The sequence below is a fragment of the Eleutherodactylus coqui genome, chromosome 3 (assembly GCF_035609145.1).
Source record: "Eleutherodactylus coqui strain aEleCoq1 chromosome 3, aEleCoq1.hap1, whole genome shotgun sequence".
NCBI lineage: Eukaryota > Metazoa > Chordata > Amphibia > Anura > Eleutherodactylidae > Eleutherodactylus > Eleutherodactylus coqui.
In genome coordinates this window covers 28,554,601-28,564,842 of record NC_089839.1, presented here as the reverse complement: position 1 = coordinate 28,564,842, position 10,242 = coordinate 28,554,601, and the positions used below count along the sequence as shown (strand labels likewise).

General features: G+C 48.0%; 1 pseudogene; it reads left to right on the top strand.

Moving 5' to 3' along the window:
* Positions 1–10,242, top strand: part of LOC136620553 (zinc finger protein 850-like) — a 493,122-nt pseudogene that overhangs the window by 380,897 nt on the left and 101,983 nt on the right.

Below are 10,242 nucleotides of genomic sequence, written 5' to 3'. Positions count from 1 at the left end.
ATACTTTGTATAGTCTTACATTACAAGATTGGTGTGGTGTGGGGTTTTTTATCAGTAAGTTTTTATATATGCTTTCCTAACATGTTCCCCTATGACATCATAAAAGACATTTCTATTTAGATGGTTTCCACTATAATTAGGGCATCCATGGGAACCCCAGTTAAAGGGGAAAACCAGCCCGCTGTCATGCCATCTGCATCTAGTACAGCTGCTTTGGGTCTGCTTAGATCCAGCAGCTCTGCCATGCCGGGGGCGCTTGTCAGTCATGTACTTACTGGGTCCAATAGAGGCAACGGCACTGCTGATTGCTCATTAAATTTTATACGAGCCAGAAAAGATACACAAAGCTGTCTCTGACAGCCAGGCACCTGTCTAGCTAAAGCAAGTTTGCATTTACAATGGTGTATGTTTAAAACCCAGGACCACACGATGTACATATATGGTGCATACATTTAACCTCTAATCAACCATTAATGGATTTATCAGTCATTGATCGCTCAGGAAGGATGGAATGGGCTGGTAAGTTAAGTCAAAATACTAACGACCACCATGAGTGAGTTACATGCTCCGCTCCTGATCACATGATGGTGACGTCATCAAAGGTCCTAAAACATAAAACACGCAGAGCCTGATAGCAGCCGTGTGCTTACAGGGCCTGTGATGATGACACCCTTATGTGATCAATCACCTAGGCTCTGTGTCTGTGAGTGAGTTAGTTACAAGCTCCGCCCCTGATCACATGGCTGGGTCTGCTTAGATCCAGCAGCTCTGCCATTCCGGGAGCGCTTGTCAGTCATATACTTACTGGGTCCCATAGAGGCAATGCCACTGCCGCTTCCTCTGTTCACTACATATTGTTCATTGAGTTTTATGTGAGCCAGAAAAGATGCAACAAAGCTGTTTCTGACAGCCAGGCACTCGTCTAGCTACAGTAAGTTTAAAACCCAGGACCATACGACGTACATATATGGTGCATAAACTTAACCACTTATCAATCAATGACAGATTTATCAGTCATTGGTCGCTCAGGAAGGATGCAGTGGGCTTGTGAGCCAAGTCTGCCCCATAAGCAGTGATTGACAGCTGTTAAATTGTCGCATTTGGAGTTGGCTCCAATTGTAGCTGTTTTAAAAGGGAGGATAATTTTTTTATATAGTGCTGGGCTCCTCCGGACCACTCCCTGTTCATTATTGTTATGTTCGTGCAGGGTTCAAGTATAGAGCCTCCCCAACAGGTCAGATCTAGATGTAACCTATGTCTGCAATGTACAAATATAGACATGTATTATAACACCAAAATTTGGGGAACACAAAATAGGGCAAGTAACAGCAACAGATATACCAGGATGGGAATGCTACCCCTAACCAATATAGCAGCGACATTACTCCAATATGGGAGGCCCCAGAGTAGGAACCTAGGTGCCGAATCTGTCCCTAGATGGAGGCTAGGGAAGATGTTTAATGCAAATGGAAATAGCAATGTATGTAACACAGTACAGTAGAAGTGAATAAGCCTCACGCAGAATTTATAGACAGAGGTACTGTTGCGTCCAATGAACGTGCAACCTCAATAACATAAATGAAAGGCACAACCGTGCAAAGAAAACACAAAATAAATGGGGGAATTCTCTCCCTATACTCCCCTAGCCCGGGAGGGGGCCCTGCCTGCTCGGCAGACCGACCGCGCTGATAAGTGCGAGCCTGCACTCGTGCCTGGGCCACTGACCAATCCCTATCTAGGAGCCCTAGCACAAAACAAAAGGAGAAACAAAACCAAACCAAACAGCAAAGAACTTAGCTTATAATGGAGAGCTTCCACCACACTGTGTTGCTCCGAAGCTGTCCAACATAGAACTGAAGTGATTGACCAGCACAGGGGTCAATGCTAGCACCGTTTAAATAGCAGCTGAGCTAGTCAGCACCAGGTGCTGAATGAAATCACTCTTGCCACTAACACACCCCTCAGCTCCGGGAGTAGCAAGAGCACACCCAAAACCTGGCCTGGCTTGCAAGCAGGGTGCAGGCCTCAGAACGGCTGCAACAGATACTTAGCTGACTGCAGTCCGCTGTCTCACTAAACACCTTAGGCAGGAGACTAACCAGCGCCCATGTAGAGGTAGGCCATTTTAGTAGTTTATGGAGCAATATGGTAAGTTTATTTCTTGTTTGTCATTCAGTTTCTGCATGCAGAAAACTGAATGAAAGATCAGCCTATGTAAACAGGTAGTTGTTCACTTGGGAACAACTGCCTGTTCATTGTGAATCCCCATCGCCTTTTACCTTCATTCACTGAGTGCTTGTTCCTGTGAAAAGCACAGGTTTGATTATTGCTCGGACAACCTGCCAGGCATATGTGCCCAACAGTTCATTCTGTATAAAGTGGCCTTTAGATTAATTACTCTGTAAGACATGTTTTGATTTTGTGTTTTCAATTCTTCGTTTCCTTAATAAAGTTTATATATGTTTGTCTATGTTGGTGCAAATAATTTTTGCTATGATATGCCTCTGGGGTTCAAATTGGTTAGAAGTATATACGGGCCAGGAAATAACTTATCAAACCACACATGACTTGATATGGTCAAAGTTATCTGTCTGTTGATTTACAGGCATCAGGTTTTATAGGGGCACATATTCAATTACAATACCTAAAATCTATTATAATTCAGTTATTACCACTGGTCAAAAGAAACAAACAAAATATGAATATGCAGGATAAGGAATTTTACATCTAAAATGCCAACCAGGTGCAGTAAATCTAAACAATAAGTTGTTTAGAGAGAATGTTTAGGAACATATGTGAACAGTTAGGAACATGTCAGTTTGACTCGTCAGCCAGTCTAAATGTCACAATAGCTATCTTCTGGAGCAAAACCCTTAGTGATTCACTCAGGACTTATAAAATAACCATTTAATATCCATAAATCCCCCAGAATAGGACAAATGAATACAGTGAAAAAGAGGCAGAGAAGATGGCTTCTTGCTTACAAAAGTGCTACACATAAGATAGAACATGGAGGCACATTTATTTCACTAGCATCTACTATGAGTGTGCGCATTTCCATTTTTATATTTTTTTTCTCTGTCATACAAAACTATATTTTAACAATATGCTCACTTTGGATCCAAAGTGCTGTTTCGGTGGTTTAGCACCTCAGCATCTGACTCATGATGCCTCCCGGTCTTCTGGCCCGGTATTTACCTGTAAACCAGTCACGTCTGCCTGTAATGTAGAAGCCTCAGCTGGTTTATGGAACGTCACTGATGATATCCCATCTGGGGGCCTCCCATTGGCTGCAGGAGTCGCGTGAGTAAACAACCACGTGACTGTTGCAGCTGAAATAAACAGACCATCTGGAGGACCACAACGGCAGTGCGGGGAACAGTGTGGCGGTGGAGAGATGAGTATTTCTGTTGTGTGTGCATGTGTATATATTTATGTATGTATATTATATATACACACACACGCAGAGGAGGGATTGTACAGATGTTTTGGGGTAGTGCATTCCAGAGGTCCGTTGCTGCTCTAGAGAGGTCCTGAAGGTGAGCATGTGAGGTTCTGTTATGTCTGCAAATGACGTGCTGGACCAACACCTGCAATTATGCACAATAATAGCCCAAAGTGCAGCAACTGAAATAAATAACACAAAATAAATGGGAAGTCTTTCCCTAAACACGTGACAATGAGGGAGAGGGCCCTGCCTCGTACGGCAGACTGATTGCTTCAATAGATGTGGGCATGCATTCATTCCTGGGACCTAAGTAACCCTACTTGGCCAACAAAATAAAGGAACAAAGCAACCCCCAAAAGGAAACTCAAATGAAACACCACACTTAGCTGGTAGTGAAGCAGCAGCACACGGAACCGACCTCTGTTCACCTTACAGCGGAGACTATGCTGTACATGGGAGCCACTTACTACCAGCTCAGACAGCGAGCAACTGGGAATTCACAGCACTTTAGCTCAGTACCCAGCCCAGGTAAATAGCAAGCTAATCACCCCCGGGTGTGACTATATTACGTCACACCTACTGAGCTAGAAGGTGCAGAACCAAGTCGAAAACCCACACGGGACTTAGTCAATCCGGCAGCAATCTCAGCACTGCTGCAACAGGTTTGGAATAGATGGTCGTTTAATGTGAATGTGTTAGCAGATTGGAGTGTGTAGGCTGGATGATGTATGGACAGAAGGGAAGTGATGTACGGTGGTGCGGCACCATAGAGAGCTTTGCGGGTGAGGTTAAGGAGTTTGAATCTAGATCTGTAATGGATGGGCAGCCAGAGCAGTGATTGGCATAGTGCAGAGGCATCTGAGAAGCAGCTGGATAGGAAAATGAGTCTAGCCGCATTTAGTATGGATTGGAGAGGGAAGAGTCTGGTGCAGGAAAGGCCGATGAGCAGCGAGTTTCAGTAGTTGAGTCGGTAATTGATGAGAGCGACAGTGAGTGTCTTTAACGAGTCCGTGGTGAGAAATGGACAGATTTTAGTGATATTTCTGTGTTGCAGGCAGAGATTGGATGTGGAGGGTGAGGGAGAAGTCAGAATCCAGTGTTATGCCAAAACAGCAGGCGTGTTGTCTGGGGGTTACTATGGTGCCAGATACTGATATGGAGGATGGGGGGGGGAGGGGGGGGGGGGCTGGAAGGTGGAAAATAGCTTAATCTTATTCTTTCTCATTTCTTGCTTTCTCACTATTAACTTCACCTCTCCGTCACCGCTGCACTAATTCCTTCAGAACTCTACTTGCTTCTGTCACTGACCAAAACTACAACACCCACTGATCTCTCTAGAACTGGGCGGATGTATTTATAGACTCTGGGTCCTCCCAGGAGCATAGAGCTTGGGGGCTAGACAGGTGCATGAGAATGCAGAGTGGAGCAAAACCCAATTAATGGATATATATTTATATATTGTATGAATTTAAACTGCGCAATAACAGACACCGTTGAGTATACCCGAAAACAACTTGTCTCTGAAGTTGTCTATGTACTAAGAGATATATAGTGATATAAGATAAGGACTAGAGATGAGCAAGCATACTCGTCCAAGCTTGATGCTCGTTTGAGTATTAGGGTGTTCGAGATGCTTGTTACTCGAGACGAACACCACGCGGTACTCGAGTCAATTCCATTTCCTTCCCTACATGTTTAGCGCCATTTTCTGGCCAATAGACATGCAGGGAAGGCATTACAACTTCCTCCTGTGACGTTCCAGCCCTATCCCACCCCCCTGCAGTGAGTAGCTGGTGAGATCAAGTGACCGCCCAGTACTTAAAGCGGTCCTGCCCGCGGCTCGCCTCAGACACACGCTGGCAGAGATTAGGGAAGGTGCTGTTGCTCATTCAGGCATAGTGTTAGCGTCTTCAAGAACCTCAACAGTCCTTCTTAGGGCCACATGTGACCATGTGCATTACTGTTGTGGCTGCTGGGAGCAGTTTTGCACCAAAACATTTTTTTTCATCTCGGGCTCTGCAGGCTATTACAGCTATAGCGTTCTCAATCTGCAGTCAATTACACAGAGTATAGGGGCAGTACTGGTGAGGCAGGGACAGTGGTAGTGTAGAATCCTGTCTACAAGAACCCCAGTGGTCCTAGGGCTAACTGTGACCGTCTGCATTTTAATGCGTGGCTGCTGGGAGTTGTAGTACTTCACTATTACGCAGCTAGGCCTTTTTGCAGCCTTGCGTATAATTTTCTTCTGGCTGCAGTTTGCGTTACATAACCGCTGTCAGCCTCCAACTGTAAGCCAATAATTCCCTAATTTTTTACACCGCTCTATGTCTGCCGTCAGCTTCAGGCACAGCGTACAGTGACAGCCCCTGATAGCGGGAAAGTCATATAACGCTATATAGCATGTATTCTTTTTCTAAAAAATTACAATAAAATCTCCTTGGTTGGGCTACCCCTGACCGTCTGAAATTTACAGTGTGTCTGGTGGGACTTGTAGTGAATCACTATTGCATGGCTAGGCCTCTTTGCAGCCTTCCGTATTCTTTGCTTCTGCCTGAAGTTAGCGCTACAATACCGCTGTCAGCCTCCAACTCTACGCCAATAATTCCATAATTATTTACACCGCTCTGTGCGTGCCGTCAACTTCACACACAGCGTACGGCCACAGCCACTGATAGAGGGAAAGTCATATACAGGCTATATAGCCTGTATTCTTTTTAAAAAAAATTACAAGAAAAGCTCCTTCGTTGGGCTACCCCTGACCGTGTGGATTTTAGAGGTTGTCTGGTGGGAGTTGTAGTGCATCACTATTGCAGAGTCAGACCTTTTTGCAGCCTTGCATATAATTTTTTTCTGGCTGCAGTTTACGTTACATAACCGCTGCTCCTCCTTCCTCCCAGCCTCCTCACTCCATCAAAATGACACATTCTGATGAGCAGACAGACTCTCAGGAACTGTTCTCGGGCCCCTGCCTTGATTGGGAAAAAATGGTTCCTCTCTCACCTGAGGAGTTTGTCATGACCGATGCCCAACCTTTGGAAAGTTCCCGGGGTCCGGGTGATGAGGCTGGGGACTTCCGGCAACTGTCTCAAGAGCTTTCAGTGGGTGAGGAGGACGATGATGATGAGACACAGTTGTCTATCAGTGAGGTAGTAGTAAGGGTAGTAAGTCTGAGGGAGGAGCACACAGAGGATTCGGAAGAAGAGCCGCTGGACGATGAGGTGACTGACCCCACCTGGTTTGCTAAGCCAACTGAGGACAGGTCTTCAGAGGGGGAGGCAAGTGCAGCAGCAGGACAGGTTGGAAGAGGCAGTGGGGTTGCCAGGAGTAGAGGCAGGGCCAGAGCGAAGAATCCCCCAACTGTTTCCCAAAGCACCCCCTCGCGCCAAGCCACCGTGCAGAGGCCAAGGTGCTCAAAGGCGTGGATGTTTTTCAGTGAGAGCGCGGACGACTGACGAACAGTGGTGTGCAATCTGTGTTGCACCAAGATCAGCCGGGGAGCCACCACTACCAGCCTCACCACCCCCAGCATGCGCAGGCAGATGAAGGCCAAGCACCCCACAAGGTGGGATGAAGGCCGTTCACCGCCTCCGGGTCGCACCACTGCCTCTCGCCCTGTGCCCCAATCTGCCACACAGATCCAACCCCCGTCTCAGGGCACAGGCATGAGCGCCTCCCGGCCTGCACCCACACCCTCACCTCCGCTGTCCTCGGCCCCATCCAGCAATATCTCTCAGCGCAGCGTACAGCTGTCGCTAGCGCAAGCGTTGGAGTGAAAGCGCAAATACGCTGCCACACACCCGCACACTCAAGCTTTAAATGTGCACATTGCCTAATTGATCAGCTTGGGGATGCTGCCGTACAGGCTTGTGGAAACGGAGGCTTTCAAAAACATAATGGCGGCGGCGGGCCCACGCTACTCGGTCCCGAGTCGCCACTATTTTTCCCGGTGTGCCGTCCCAGCCCTACACCAGTACTGGGAAGGTCCACTTAACCACGGACACGTGGACGAGTACTGGCGGACAGGGCCACTACATCACCCTGATGGCACACTGGGTGAATTTAGTGGAGGCTGGGACCGAGTCAGAGCCTGGGGCTGCACATGTCCTACCCACACCCAGAATAGCGGGTCTTTCCTCGGTTCGGGTATCTGCAGCGGTCTATGCCACCTCCTCTAAACCCTCCTTCTACGCAACCTCTACCTCTCAATTAAGAAATGTGAGCAGCATGTCGCCAGCAGTCAGTGTGGCGCGACGCAGCAGCACAGTGGTGGGCAAGCATCAGCAGGCCGTGCGGAAACTTCTCAGCCTAGGTGACAAGAGGCACACGGCCCCCGAACTATTGCAGGGTCTGACAGAGCAGACCGACCTCTGGCTTTCGCCGCTGAGCCTCCAACCGGGCATGGTCGTGTGTGACAACGGCCATAACCTGTGGCAGCTCTGAAGCTCGCCAGCCTCACACATGGGCCATGCTTGGCCCACCTCTTTCATTTGGTGGTTCAGCCGTTTCTGAAAAACTACCTGCACTTGTCTGACTTGCTCGGCAAGGTGCGCCGTGTCTGCGCACATTTCCGCAAGTCCACCACGGACACAGCTACCCTGAGGACCCTGCAACATCGGTTTAATCTGCCAGAGCACCAACTGCTGTGCGACGTGCCCACATGGTGGAATTCTACGCTGCACATGTTGGCCAGGCTGTATGAGCAGCGTAGAGCAATAGTGGAATACCAACTCCAACATGGGCGGTGTAGTGTGAGTCAGCCTCCTCAATTCTTTACCGAGGAGTGGGCCTGGATTGCAGATATCTGCCAGGTCCTTGGAAACTTTGAGGAGTCTACCCAGATGGTGAGCGGCGATGCGGCAATCATTAGCGTCACCATTCCTCTGCTATGCCTGCTGAGAAGTTCGCTGCAAAGCATAAAGCCTGACACTTTGCGGTCGGAACAGGAGACGGGGGAAGAGAGTATGTCGCTTGATAGTCAGAGCACCCTCATGTCTATATCTCAGCGCGTTTTGGAGGAAGAGAAGGAGGAGGGGGGACAGCTGGGCCCACTGCAGAGGGTTCCCATGCTGCTTGCCTCTGGGTGTACACCCTTCTCGACCCACAGTATAAGGAGAACCTTTCCACTCTCATTTTTGAAGAGGCAAGGGGTTCGAGAGTGATGCAATACCACAGGGCCCTGGTGGACAAACTGATGGTAAACTTCCCATCTGACAGCGCTAGCAGCAGAAGGCGCAGTTCCGAGGGCCAAGTAGCAGGGGAGGCGCGGAGATCAGGCAGCATGTTCAGCGCAGGCAGGGGAACACCCTCCAAGGCCTTTGCCAGCTTTATGGCTCCCCAGCAAGACTGCGTCACCACTCCCATTCAAGGCTGAGTCAGAGGGAGCACTGTAAAAAGATGGTGAGGGAGTACGTAGCCGATCGTACCACCGTCCTCCGTGATGCCTCAGCTCCATACAACTATTGGGTGTCAAAGCTGGACACGTGGCACGAACTTCCTCTGTATGCCCTGGAGGTGCTGGCTTGCCCTGCCGCTAGCATCTTGTCAGAGAGGGTGTTTAGTGCAGCTGGGGGAATCATCATGGACAAGCGTACCCGCCTGTCAACTGCCAGTGCCGACATGCTTACACTCATAAAGATGAACAAAGCCTGGATTTCTTCAGACTTCTTTTCTCCACCGGCAGAGAGCAGCGGAACCTAAAGATTCTTTTCGCTGCAACCGCAGATAAAAGCACTCCTCTCTATCACCGGGAAAACGGGGCATTTGTCTTTGTCAATCTGTCTCTGACATTAGTCCTCCTCCTGCTACTCCTCCTCCAGAAACAACATGTCATCGCGCTGAGCGGCCAATTTTTCTGCGGCCCAAAAGGCTCATCTACATCTACCAATGTTTTTACAATTTTTCAAAGTTTCAAAAGTATTGATACATTAACATGAACCAATGTTTTCAACAGGGCTGCCTACAGGCTCTGTTACAAATTAAGCAACAGTGAGCTGTATCTTTCAAAAAATATTTATGGATTTCACCTGCCCTCTCGGTTGATAAATTTTTCAGAGGTACACTTGTACTCTTGGTATACTTATTTTTCGGGCCCATGCCTACACTCTTATCCAACCAAATTTTCCGGCCTTCGCCTACGCTCATGGTACCCCAATGTTTCAGAGGTTGGCCTATACTATTACTACAGAAATTTTACTGGGGTCTGCCTGCCTATACTTCTGCTACAAGAAAGTTACAGGGGTCTGCCTATACTGCTGCCATTTGAATGTTCAAGGGGCCTGCCTATACTTCTGCAACATATATGTTACAGGGGTCTGCCTATACTGCTGCCACAAGGATGTTACTAGGGTCTGCCTATACTGCTGCCACTTAAATGTTACAGGGGTCTTCCTATACTGCAGCCACAAGGATGTTACTGTGGTCTGCCTATACTGTTGCCACGTAAATTTTACAGGGGTTTGCCTATACTGCTTCCACAAGGATGTTACTGGGGTCTGCCTATACTGTTGCCAAGAAAATGTTACAGGGGTCTGACTTTACTTCTGCTACAGAAATGTTACTGGGATCTGTCTATACTGTTACTACAGAAATGTTACAGGGGTCTGTGTATACTTCTGCTACAAAAATGTTACTGAGGTCTGCCTATACTGCTGCCACGTAAATTTTACAGGGATTTGCCTATACTGCTTCCACAAGGATGTTACTGGGGTCTGCTTATACTGCTGCCACATAAATTTTACAGGGATTTGCCTATACTGCTTCCACAAGGATGTTACTGGGGTCTGCCTATACTGCTG